The 10818-nt window shown below is 22.3% G+C and overlaps 4 pseudogenes; 1 reads left to right on the plus strand and 3 right to left on the minus strand.

The window, feature by feature from the left end:
- Positions 1-307: 307 nt before the first annotated feature.
- Positions 308-1701, minus strand: LOC119601786 (annotated as a pseudogene).
- LOC119601781 lies at positions 1550-2511 on the minus strand (annotated as a pseudogene).
- Positions 2512-5557: 3046 nt separating this feature from the next.
- Positions 5558-7433, minus strand: LOC119601787 (annotated as a pseudogene).
- A 2126-nt stretch (positions 7434-9559) lies between these two features.
- LOC119601788 lies at positions 9560-10677 on the plus strand (annotated as a pseudogene).
- The last annotated feature ends 141 nt before the right edge of the window (positions 10678-10818 follow it).

Here is a 10818-nt window from a genome sequence, read left to right on the forward strand (position 1 = left end):
CCTACAAGTACAGTAATTATTACTAAAATTAAAAGTGCGTGATCATGGAAAAAGATTAACCCCTTATTTTGTAAAACACTTCACCTTGCCTTGAAAATATTTTCATACAAATTTTTGAAAATACAAAAACAATTTATATTAAAAATGAAGTGAGGTGAAGGGATTTACAAAATAACCCCCTAATTATTCTATTAAAGGAGAAGAACTATCTTGTAAACCTAAATTTGCTCATGTTGACATTTGTTATTCTAATAAAAGTAAAATACTTTATATATGGAGCTTAAATCCATTACACTAATCTGCCATATTAGAAATTAGTTAATAAAGGTAATTCAGAATAACTATGTTCAGCTGGTGGAGTATTTTGTAATCATTCAATTGATGAATTTAGTTGAACAGGGAATAAAACTTGACGTTGAGATACAATACTTTCTCAAATAATAAAGAAGAAGAATAAAATTCCTAATAAAGAAATTGTTGACCCAATTGTAGAAATTACATTTCAAGTTGTGTAAGCATCTGGGTAGTCTGAATATCGTCGTGGTATTCCTGCTAATCCTAAGAAATGTTGAGGGAAGAATGTTAAATTTACTCCAATAAATATAATAGCAAATTGACTTTTTAATATCTTAGTATTTAAAGTTAATTCTGTAAATAAAGGATATCAATGAACAAATCCTGCTATAATAGCAAATACAGCTCCTATTGATACAACATATTGGAAATGAGCTACTATATAATATGTGTCATGTAGAATAATATCAACCGAAGAGTTAGCTAAAACAACTCCAGTTAAACCTCCTACAGTGAATAAAAATACAAATCCTAAAGCTCATAAAGTAGCAGGAGAATAGTTTAATTGAGTTCCATAAAGAGTTGCTAATCAACTAAAAATCTTAATTCCAGTTGGTACAGCAATAATTATAGTAGCTGAAGTAAAGTAAGCTCGTGTATCAACGTCTATTCCTACTATAAATATATGATGAGCTCAAACAATAAATTCTAATAATCCAATAGCTAATATAGCATAGATCATTCCTAATGAACCGAATGTTTCCTTTTTACTTGATTCTTGACTAATAATATGAGAGATTATTCCAAATCCAGGTAAAATTAAAATATAAACTTCAGGGTGTCGAAAGAATCAAAATAAATGTTGGTATAAAATTGGATCTCCTCCTCCTGCAGGGTCAAAGAATGATGTATTAAGATTTCGATCTGTTAAAAGTATTGTAATAGCTCCTGCTAATACTGGTAATGATAATAAAAGTAATAAAGCTGTAATTACTACTGATCATACAAATAAAGGTATTCGATCAAAAGTAGTTCCTGTTGATCGTATATTAATAACTGTAGTAATAAAATTCAAATTTAATAAAGTTAATGCAGGAGGTAAAAGTCAAAAACTTATATTATTTATTAGAGGGAATGCTATATCTGGAGCTCCTAGTATTAATGGAACTAATCAATTTCCAAATCCTCCAATTATAATTGGTATTACTATAAAAAAATTATAATAAAAGCATGAGCTGTAACAATTACATTATAAATTTGATCATCTCCAATTAAAGCTCCAGGATGTCCTAATTCAGCTCGAATTAGAATTCTTAAAGAAGTTCCAATTATTCCGGATCAAGCTCCAAAAATAAAATATAAAGTTCCAATATCTTTATGATTAGTTGAAAATAACCATTGTTGCGATTAAATGGCTGAAGTTTAGGCAATAGACTGTAAATCTATTTATGAGAATTATTTCTCTTTAATCATTGGCTTTATAGTCAATAATGACATTAGACTGCAATTCTAAAGGAGTAAATAATTTGCTAAGGCTTAAAAGATTATTCTTATATTTATAGCTTTGAAGGCTATTAGTTTATTTAACTTAAAGCCTTTAAAATAAAAAATATAAAGAAGAAATTAGGAATAACCCAAAAATTGAAATAAATGAAAAGGTTATAAAAATTTTCATATAACTAGATTTGAATATAGAATAATTTAATCAATTATTTTCATAATAATTTAATATAACAGCTCTATATATAATCGTATATAAAAATATTAAGTAATTAATGTTATTAATACTATAAATGTTAATAAAAATAATTGATTATTAATAGTTAAAGATTGAATAACAATTCATTTAGGGAAAAATCCTAAAAACGGAGGTAATCCTCCTAATGATAATAAATTAAAAAATAAGAAAAACTTTATAACCTTTGAATGAAAAAATAATGAAAATAATTGGTTAATATGAGAAGTTTTAAATATATTGAATATAAAGACTATAGCAAATGAAAGTAATGAATAAAATAAAAAATATGTTATTCATAATAAATTTCTATTATATATTGCTGCTAATATTCATCCTAAATGATTAATAGAAGAATAAGCTATTAATTTACGTAAAGAAGTTTGGTTCAATCCACCTAAAGCAACGATTAATCTTGAAAGAATAATACTTGTAATAATTAATGGCTTAAAAATAATATAAGAAATTAATATTAAAGGTGCAATTTTTATATTTATATTTATATATATATATTTATTCATATATTTATATATATATTAAAATATGAATAAACATATAAATATATAATAATTAATAAATTATAAACTAGGATTAGATACCCTATTATTTAAAATGTAAATTAAAAAACTAAGGTAGTAGTAGTTATGTTTGAAACTTAAAAAATTTGGCGGTATTTTAGTCTATTCAGAGGAACCTGTTCAGTAATCGATAATCCACGATGGACCTTACTTAAGTTTGTAATCAGTTTATATACCGTCGTTATTAGAATATTTTATAAGAATGTTAATTTTCAAAATTTTTTAAAGGAAAATATATCAGATCAAGGTGTAGCTAATATTTAAGTAGAAATGGGTTACAATAAATTTATTTAAACGGATATAAATTTGAAAAATTTATTGAAGGTGGATTTGATAGTAAAGATTAATAATTTGATTTTAGCTCTAAAATATGCACACATCGCCCGTCACTCTTACTACTAAGGTAAGATAAGTCGTAACATAGTAAATGTACTGGAAAGTGTACCTAGAATGCAATTTAAAGCTTATTTAGTAAAGTATTTCATTTACATTGAAAAGATTTTTGTGCAAATCAATATAAATTGATTAGATTTTATTTATTAATATTTTTTTTTTTTTGTATTTTAAATTATTAAAAATAATTATAAATTGAATTGTTTTAGTATTTAATAAAGAAAAAATAATATTAATTATAGTGTAATAGTATTGTGAAAGAAAATTGAAATAACTTGAAAAATTTTTATTTTAAAAGAAAATTTAATTTATTGTACCTTGTGTATCAGGGTTTATCAAATAAAAATTATTTAAAATAATTTTCTCGATTTTAAAAGAGTTAATATATTATGAAAGTTAATGTGGCAAAATTATTTTTAATAATATATTAGAAATGAAATGTTATTCGTTTTTAAAGGTATCTAGTTCTTTAAGAAATAAATTTAATTTAGAAATTTTATATTATTTAATTAAATAAATTAATTAAATAAATATTTAATTTTAATATTTTATGGGATAAGCTGTAAAATAAATTTTTAAAAATAAATAAATATGTTAATAAATATAAGCTTAGAAATAGCTATTATTAATAAAAGTGTTATAATTTATTTTATAATAATTATTATTTATTAAAATTTTAAATTTTTATTAAAGTATTCATTTTAATAATTAAAATGAAAAAATTATGATAAAATTAGTATATTAAAATGTATAAATAAATATAAATGAAAAGTTTTTATAAAGAACTCGGCAAAAATAATGTTCGCCTGTTTAACAAAAACATGTCTTTTTGATTTTTTTTTAAAGTCTGACCTGCCCACTGAAATATTTTAAATGGCCGCAGTATACTAACTGTGCAAAGGTAGCATAATCATTCTTTTAATTGAAGGCTGGTATGAATGGTTGGACGAGATATTAACTGTTTCATGAAAATTTATAATAGAATTTTATTTTTTAGTCAAAAAGCTAAAATTTATTTAAAAGACGAGAAGACCCTATAAATCTTTATATTTATATTATTATAATTTTTTAGATTCTTTTTATTATAATAATAGATTATATTTTATTGGGGTGATATTAAAATTTAATAAACTTTTAATTGTTTAAATCATTAATTTATGAATAATTGATCCGTTATTAGCGATTAAAAAAACAAGTTACTTTAGGGATAACAACGTAATTTTTTTGGAGAGTTCATATCGATAAAAAAGATTGCGACCTCGATGTTGGATTAAGATATAATTTTAGGTGTAGCCGCTTAAATTTTAAGTCTGTTCGACTTTTAAATTCTTACATGATCTGAGTTCAAACCGGCGTAAGCCAGGTTGGTTTCTATCTTTAAAAAATGAAAATATTTCAGTACGAAAGGACCTAATATTTGATAAATTATTATTTTTATATTGAATATAATTAATATAATTACTATTTTGGCAGATTAGTGCAATAAATTTAGAATTTATTTATGTAATTTTTATTACAAATAGTACTTGTTTTTTATAGAAAATTTATTATTTATTATTGGAAGATTATTATTAATTATTTTTGTATTAGTAAGAGTAGCATTTTTAACTCTTTTAGAACGAAAGGTTTTAGGATATATTCAAATTCGTAAGGGACCTAATAAGGTTGGAATTGCAGGAATTCCTCAGCCTTTTTGTGATGCAATTAAATTATTTACTAAGGAACAAACTTATCCTTTATTGTCTAATTATATTTCTTATTATTTTTCACCAATTTTTTCATTATTTTTGTCTTTATTGGTTTGGATATGTATACCTATATTTGTTAAACTTTTTTCGTTTAATTTAGGGTTGTTATTTTTTCTTTGTTGTACAAGTTTAGGTGTTTATACAGTAATAATTGCAGGTTGATCTTCAAATTCAAATTATGCTTTATTAGGAGGTTTACGAGCTGTTGCTCAAAGTATTTCTTATGAAGTTAGATTAGCTTTAGTATTATTAAGTTTTATTTTTTTAATTGGGGGTTATAATATGTTAATATTTTATAAGTATCAAATATTTATTTGATTTTTATTTATTATTTTTCCTATAGCTTTAGTATGATTTAGAATTTCTTTAGCTGAAACTAATCGAACTCCTTTTGATTTTGCTGAAGGAGAATCAGAATTAGTTTCTGGATTTAATGTAGAATATAGAAGAGGAGGATTTGCTTTAATTTTTTTAGCAGAATATGCAAGTATTTTGTTTATAAGAATATTATTTTGTGTAATATTTTTGGGAAGTGATGTTTTTCATGTATTTTTTTATGTTAAGTTAACATTTGTTTCTTTTATATTTATTTGAGTTCGTGGAACATTACCTCGATTTCGATATGATAAATTAATATATTTAGCTTGAAAGAGTTTTTTACCTTTTTCATTAAATTTTTTATTATTTTTTGTAGGGTTTAAGATTTTTTTATTTTATTTAATTTAATGAATTAATTTTAGTAAAGTTAATAGAAAATTTGATTTCTATCTTATGTTTTCAAAACATATGCTTATTTCAAGCTCATTAACTAATTTAATAAATTATCTCATCATTTAATAATTAAAGGATTAAATATGAAATATGCAAAGTAAACTACAGTTAAAATTTGTCCTACTAAAACATAAGGTTCTTCAACTGGTCGAGCTCCAATTCATGTTAATAAGATTACTGTTACTACTATTACTCAAAATAAAATTTGATTAATAGGGTAAAATTGAATTCCTCGGAATTTTCTTAAATGATAAAATGGTAAAATAGCTAAAATTGCAATAGAAAGAACTAGAGCAATTACTCCTCCTAATTTATTAGGAATTGAACGTAAAATAGCATAAGCAAATAAGAAATATCATTCTGGTTGAATATGAACTGGTGTTACTAATGGATTAGCAGGAATAAAATTATCAGGATCTCCTAAAAGGTAAGGATTAATTAATACTAATAGAAGTAAAATTATTGTTATGACGATAAATCCTACAATATCCTTGAAAGTGAAGTATGGGTGGAATGGAATTTTATCAATATTAGAATTTAATCCTATAGGGTTATTTGATCCAGTTTCATGTAAAAATAAAATGTGAATTAATGTTGCAGCTAATACAATGAATGGTAAAATGAAATGGAATGTAAAAAATCGAGTTAATGTAGCATTATCTACAGCAAATCCTCCTCATACTCATTGAACTAAATCAATACCTAGGTAAGGAATGGCTGATAATAAATTAGTAATAACTGTAGCTCCTCAAAAAGATATTTGACCTCATGGTAAAACGTATCCTATAAATGCTGTTCCTATAACTAAAAATAAGATAATTACTCCTACTAGTCAAGTTGGAGTAAATAAGTATGATCCGTAATAAATTCCTCGTCCTACATGTAAATAAATACAAATAAAGAAAAATGATGCACCATTAGCATGTATAGTTCGTAGTAATCATCCATAATTTACATCTCGACAAATATGATTAACTCTATTAAAAGCTAAATTAATATCTGCAGTATAATGTATTGCTAAAAATAAACCAGTTAAAATTTGAATTATTAAACATAAAAATAATAAAGATCCAAAATTTCATCAAGCTGAAATATTAATAGGTGCTGGTAAATCTACTAAAGCACTATTAGCAATTCTAAAGATTGGGTGTTTGATTCGTAAAGGTTTGTTCATTAGTTAAATATTGGTCGAAGAGGACCCTTAAATAATTTAGTAATTTTAACTACAGCAATTAATGTAATTAATAAGTAATTTATTAATAAAATTGTTAATAAATTAGTTGGATAATTATATAATTTATTAAGAGATAAAGAATTTTCTATTAAGTAAGAATTTATATCATAAATAGATTTAATTTCTAAATTTTGGTATTGTAGTAAAATATTTTTGTCTATAAAAAATAATGTAATTATTATTACAGAAAATATTGTTAATGAAATAAATAATAATTTAATTGAAAATGAAAATATTTCCTTTGATGCTAAAGAAGTTACATAAATAAATAAAACTAATATACCTCCTAAGAATACTAAAAATAAAATATATGAAAATCAAAATCTTTTAGTTATAAGACCTGATGTTAAAGTTACTAATGTAGTTTGGATTAATAGAGTTAATCCTATTGCTAATGGATGTTTTATATTTATAAAAATAAAATTAAAAATAATTAAAAGAGTTAATAAAATTCATTGTATAATATCAAGAGGTAGTTTAATTAAAATATTAATTTTGGGGATTAATGATAAAGAAATTTCTTTTCTCTTGAAGTTTTAAAAGAAATAATCTTATTTTTGATTTACAAGACCAATGTTTTTGTTAAACTATTAAAACTAATGATAGCAATTTTAAATTGAAGCTTACCAAGTATTTTATTTATTATAGGAGTATTTACTTTTGTTTTTAATCGAAAGCATTTATTATCTATATTGTTAAGATTAGAATATATTGTTTTAAGATTATTTCTTTTATTATTTATTTATTTAAATATATTAAATTATGAAAATTTTTTTAGAATAATATTTTTAACTTTTAGTGTATGTGAAGGAGCATTAGGTCTTTCAATTTTAGTATCAATAATTCGTACTCATGGAAATGATTATTTTCAAAGATTTAATATTTTACAATGTTAAAAATTATTATTAGAATTTTGTTTTTATTTCCGTTGTGTTTAATATATAATACTTATTGAATGGTGCAAAGTTTATTATTTTTATTAAGTTTTGTTTTTATTTTAATAAATATGTATAGAAATTATTTTATATCAATTTCTTATTTATTTGGATGTGATATAATTTCTTATGGATTAATTTTATTAAGATTATGAATTGTATCTTTAATATTAATGGCTAGTGAATCAATTTATAAGTATAGAAATTATACTAATTTATTTTTATTAAATATTGTTTTATTATTAATTTTATTAGTATTAACTTTTAGTAGAATGAGATTATTTATATTTTATTTATTTTTTGAAAGTAGATTAATTCCTACTTTGTTTTTAATTTTAGGGTGAGGTTATCAACCTGAACGTTTGCAAGCGGGGGTATATTTATTATTTTATACTTTATTAGTTTCTTTACCAATATTAGTTGGTATTTTTTATTTATATAAGGCTACTGGGACTTTAAATCTTTATTTATTAAATAATTATATATTTAATTATGAAATTTTTTATTTTTCTTTAGTTATGGCTTTTTTAGTAAAAATACCTATATTTTTAGTTCATTTATGATTACCTAAGGCTCATGTAGAAGCTCCTGTTTCTGGTTCAATAATTTTAGCTGGAATTATATTAAAGTTAGGGGGTTATGGATTATTACGAGTATTTCCTTTTTTACAATTAATAGGATTAAAATTTAATTTTATTTGAATTAGAATTAGATTAGTAGGAGGAGTATTAGTTAGATTAATTTGTTTACGTCAAACAGATTTAAAGGCTTTAATTGCTTATTCTTCAGGATTATTTTGTTTGGCTAATATTTCTTATGAACGAACAGGAAGACGAAGATTATTAATTAATAAGGGGATATTAAATTTTATACCTTCTATAGCATTATGATGATTTTTATTAAGATCTGCTAATATAGCTGCTCCACCTACTTTAAATTTATTAGGAGAAATTTCTTTAATTAATAGAATTGTTAGTTGATCATGAGTTTCTATATTTATATTATCATTATTGTCTTTTTTTAGAGCTGCTTATACTTTATATTTATATGCTTATAGTCAACACGGTAAAATTTTTTCTGGAATTTATTCTTTTAGAGGAGGTTCTGTTCGAGAATTTTTACTTTTATTTTTATATTGATTTCCTTTAAATTTGTTAATTTTAAAGGGTGATATATGTATATTATGATTATGTTTAAATAGTTTAATAAAAATATTGATTTGTGGTGTCAATGATAAGAGATTTTCTTTTTAAACCGTGAAATATATATCAATTTGTACAATTAGTTTTGTAAGATTATTTTTTTTTAGATTGTTTTCCTTTTTTATAGGACTTGTTTTTATTATAAATGATTATAGAATTTTTATTGAGTGGGAAGTTGTTTCGATGAATTCAATAAATATTGTTATAACTTTATTATTTGATTGAATAAGTTTAATTTTTATATCTTTTGTTTTAATAATTTCTTCATTAGTTATTTTTTATAGTAAGGAATATATAGAAAGTGATTATAAAATTAATCGATTTATTATATTAGTATTAATATTTGTTACTTCTATAATATTATTAATTATTAGTCCTAATTTAATTAGTATTTTATTAGGATGAGATGGTTTAGGATTAGTTTCATATTGTTTAGTAATTTATTTTCAAAATGTTAAGTCTTATAATGCTGGTATATTAACAGCTTTATCTAATCGAATTGGTGATGTTGCTCTTTTATTAGCTATTGCTTGAATATTAAATTATGGGAGTTGAAATTATATTTTTTATTTAGAAGTAATAAAAAGTAATATAGAAATAATAATTGTAGGAGGATTAGTTATGTTAGCTGCAATAACTAAAAGAGCTCAAATTCCTTTTTCTTCTTGATTACCAGCTGCTATAGCAGCTCCTACGCCAGTTTCAGCTTTAGTTCATTCTTCAACTTTGGTAACTGCTGGTGTTTATTTATTAATTCGATTTAATATTTTATTAAGAAGTTCATGATTGGGTAATTTATTATTATTATTATCTGGATTAACAATATTTATAGCAGGGTTAGGAGCTAATTATGAATTTGATTTAAAGAAAATTATTGCTTTATCTACTTTAAGACAATTAGGATTAATAATAAGAATTTTATCAATAGGTTATTATAAGTTAGCATTTTTTCATTTATTGACTCATGCTTTATTTAAGACTTTATTATTTATATGTGCTGGAGCTATTATTCATAATATAAATAATTCTCAAGATATTCGATTAATGGGAAGTTTAAGATTAATAATACCATTAACTTCTTCTTGTTTTAATGTAGCTAATTTAGCTTTATGTGGTATACCTTTTTTAGCTGGATTTTATTCTAAGGATTTAATTTTAGAAATAGTTTCTTTATCTTATATTAATATATTTTCTTTTTTTCTTTATTTTTTTCAACAGGTTTAACTGTATGTTATTCTTTTCGGTTAGTTTATTATACAATAACTGGTGATTCTAATTTTTCTTCTTTAAATATATTAAATGATGAAGGTTGAGTAATATTGAAAAGTATAATAGGTTTATTAATTTTAAGAATTTTGGTGGGAGAATGTTAAGATGATTGATTTTTCCTACTCCTATAGTAGTTGTTCTTCCTTCTTATTTAAAATTATTAACATTATTTGTTTGTATTGTTGGGGGTATTATAGGTTATATAATTTCTAATGTTTCTTTATTTTTTTATAATAAGGCTTTAAATAATTATAATTTTTCTTATTTTTTAGGTTCTATGTGGTTTATACCTTATATTTCTACTTATGGAATTATTAATTATTCTTTAATTGTTGGAAATATAGTAGTTAAATCATTTGATCAAGGGTTGATCAGAATATTTTGGAGGTCAACAATTGTATTTAAATTTAGTTAAAAATTCTCAATTAAATCAAATATTACAAAATAATAATTAAAGATTATTTATTAAGTTTTATTTTTTGAATTATAATTTTATATATGTATATAATTTGTTTATATTCAAATAGCTTATATTTAGAGTATGACACTGAAGATGTTAGGGAGATTAATTTAATCTTTGAATATAGTGAATTTTTTTTAGTAATTTATAAAAAAAATATTTTTAATTTTACAATGAAAATGTAATGTTTTTATTAAAC

Source organism: Lucilia sericata, unplaced genomic scaffold, assembly GCF_015586225.1.
Source record: "Lucilia sericata isolate MDLA Ls3-8-SP2 unplaced genomic scaffold, ASM1558622v1 Contig000190F_arrow, whole genome shotgun sequence".
Taxonomy (NCBI): domain Eukaryota; kingdom Metazoa; phylum Arthropoda; class Insecta; order Diptera; family Calliphoridae; genus Lucilia; species Lucilia sericata.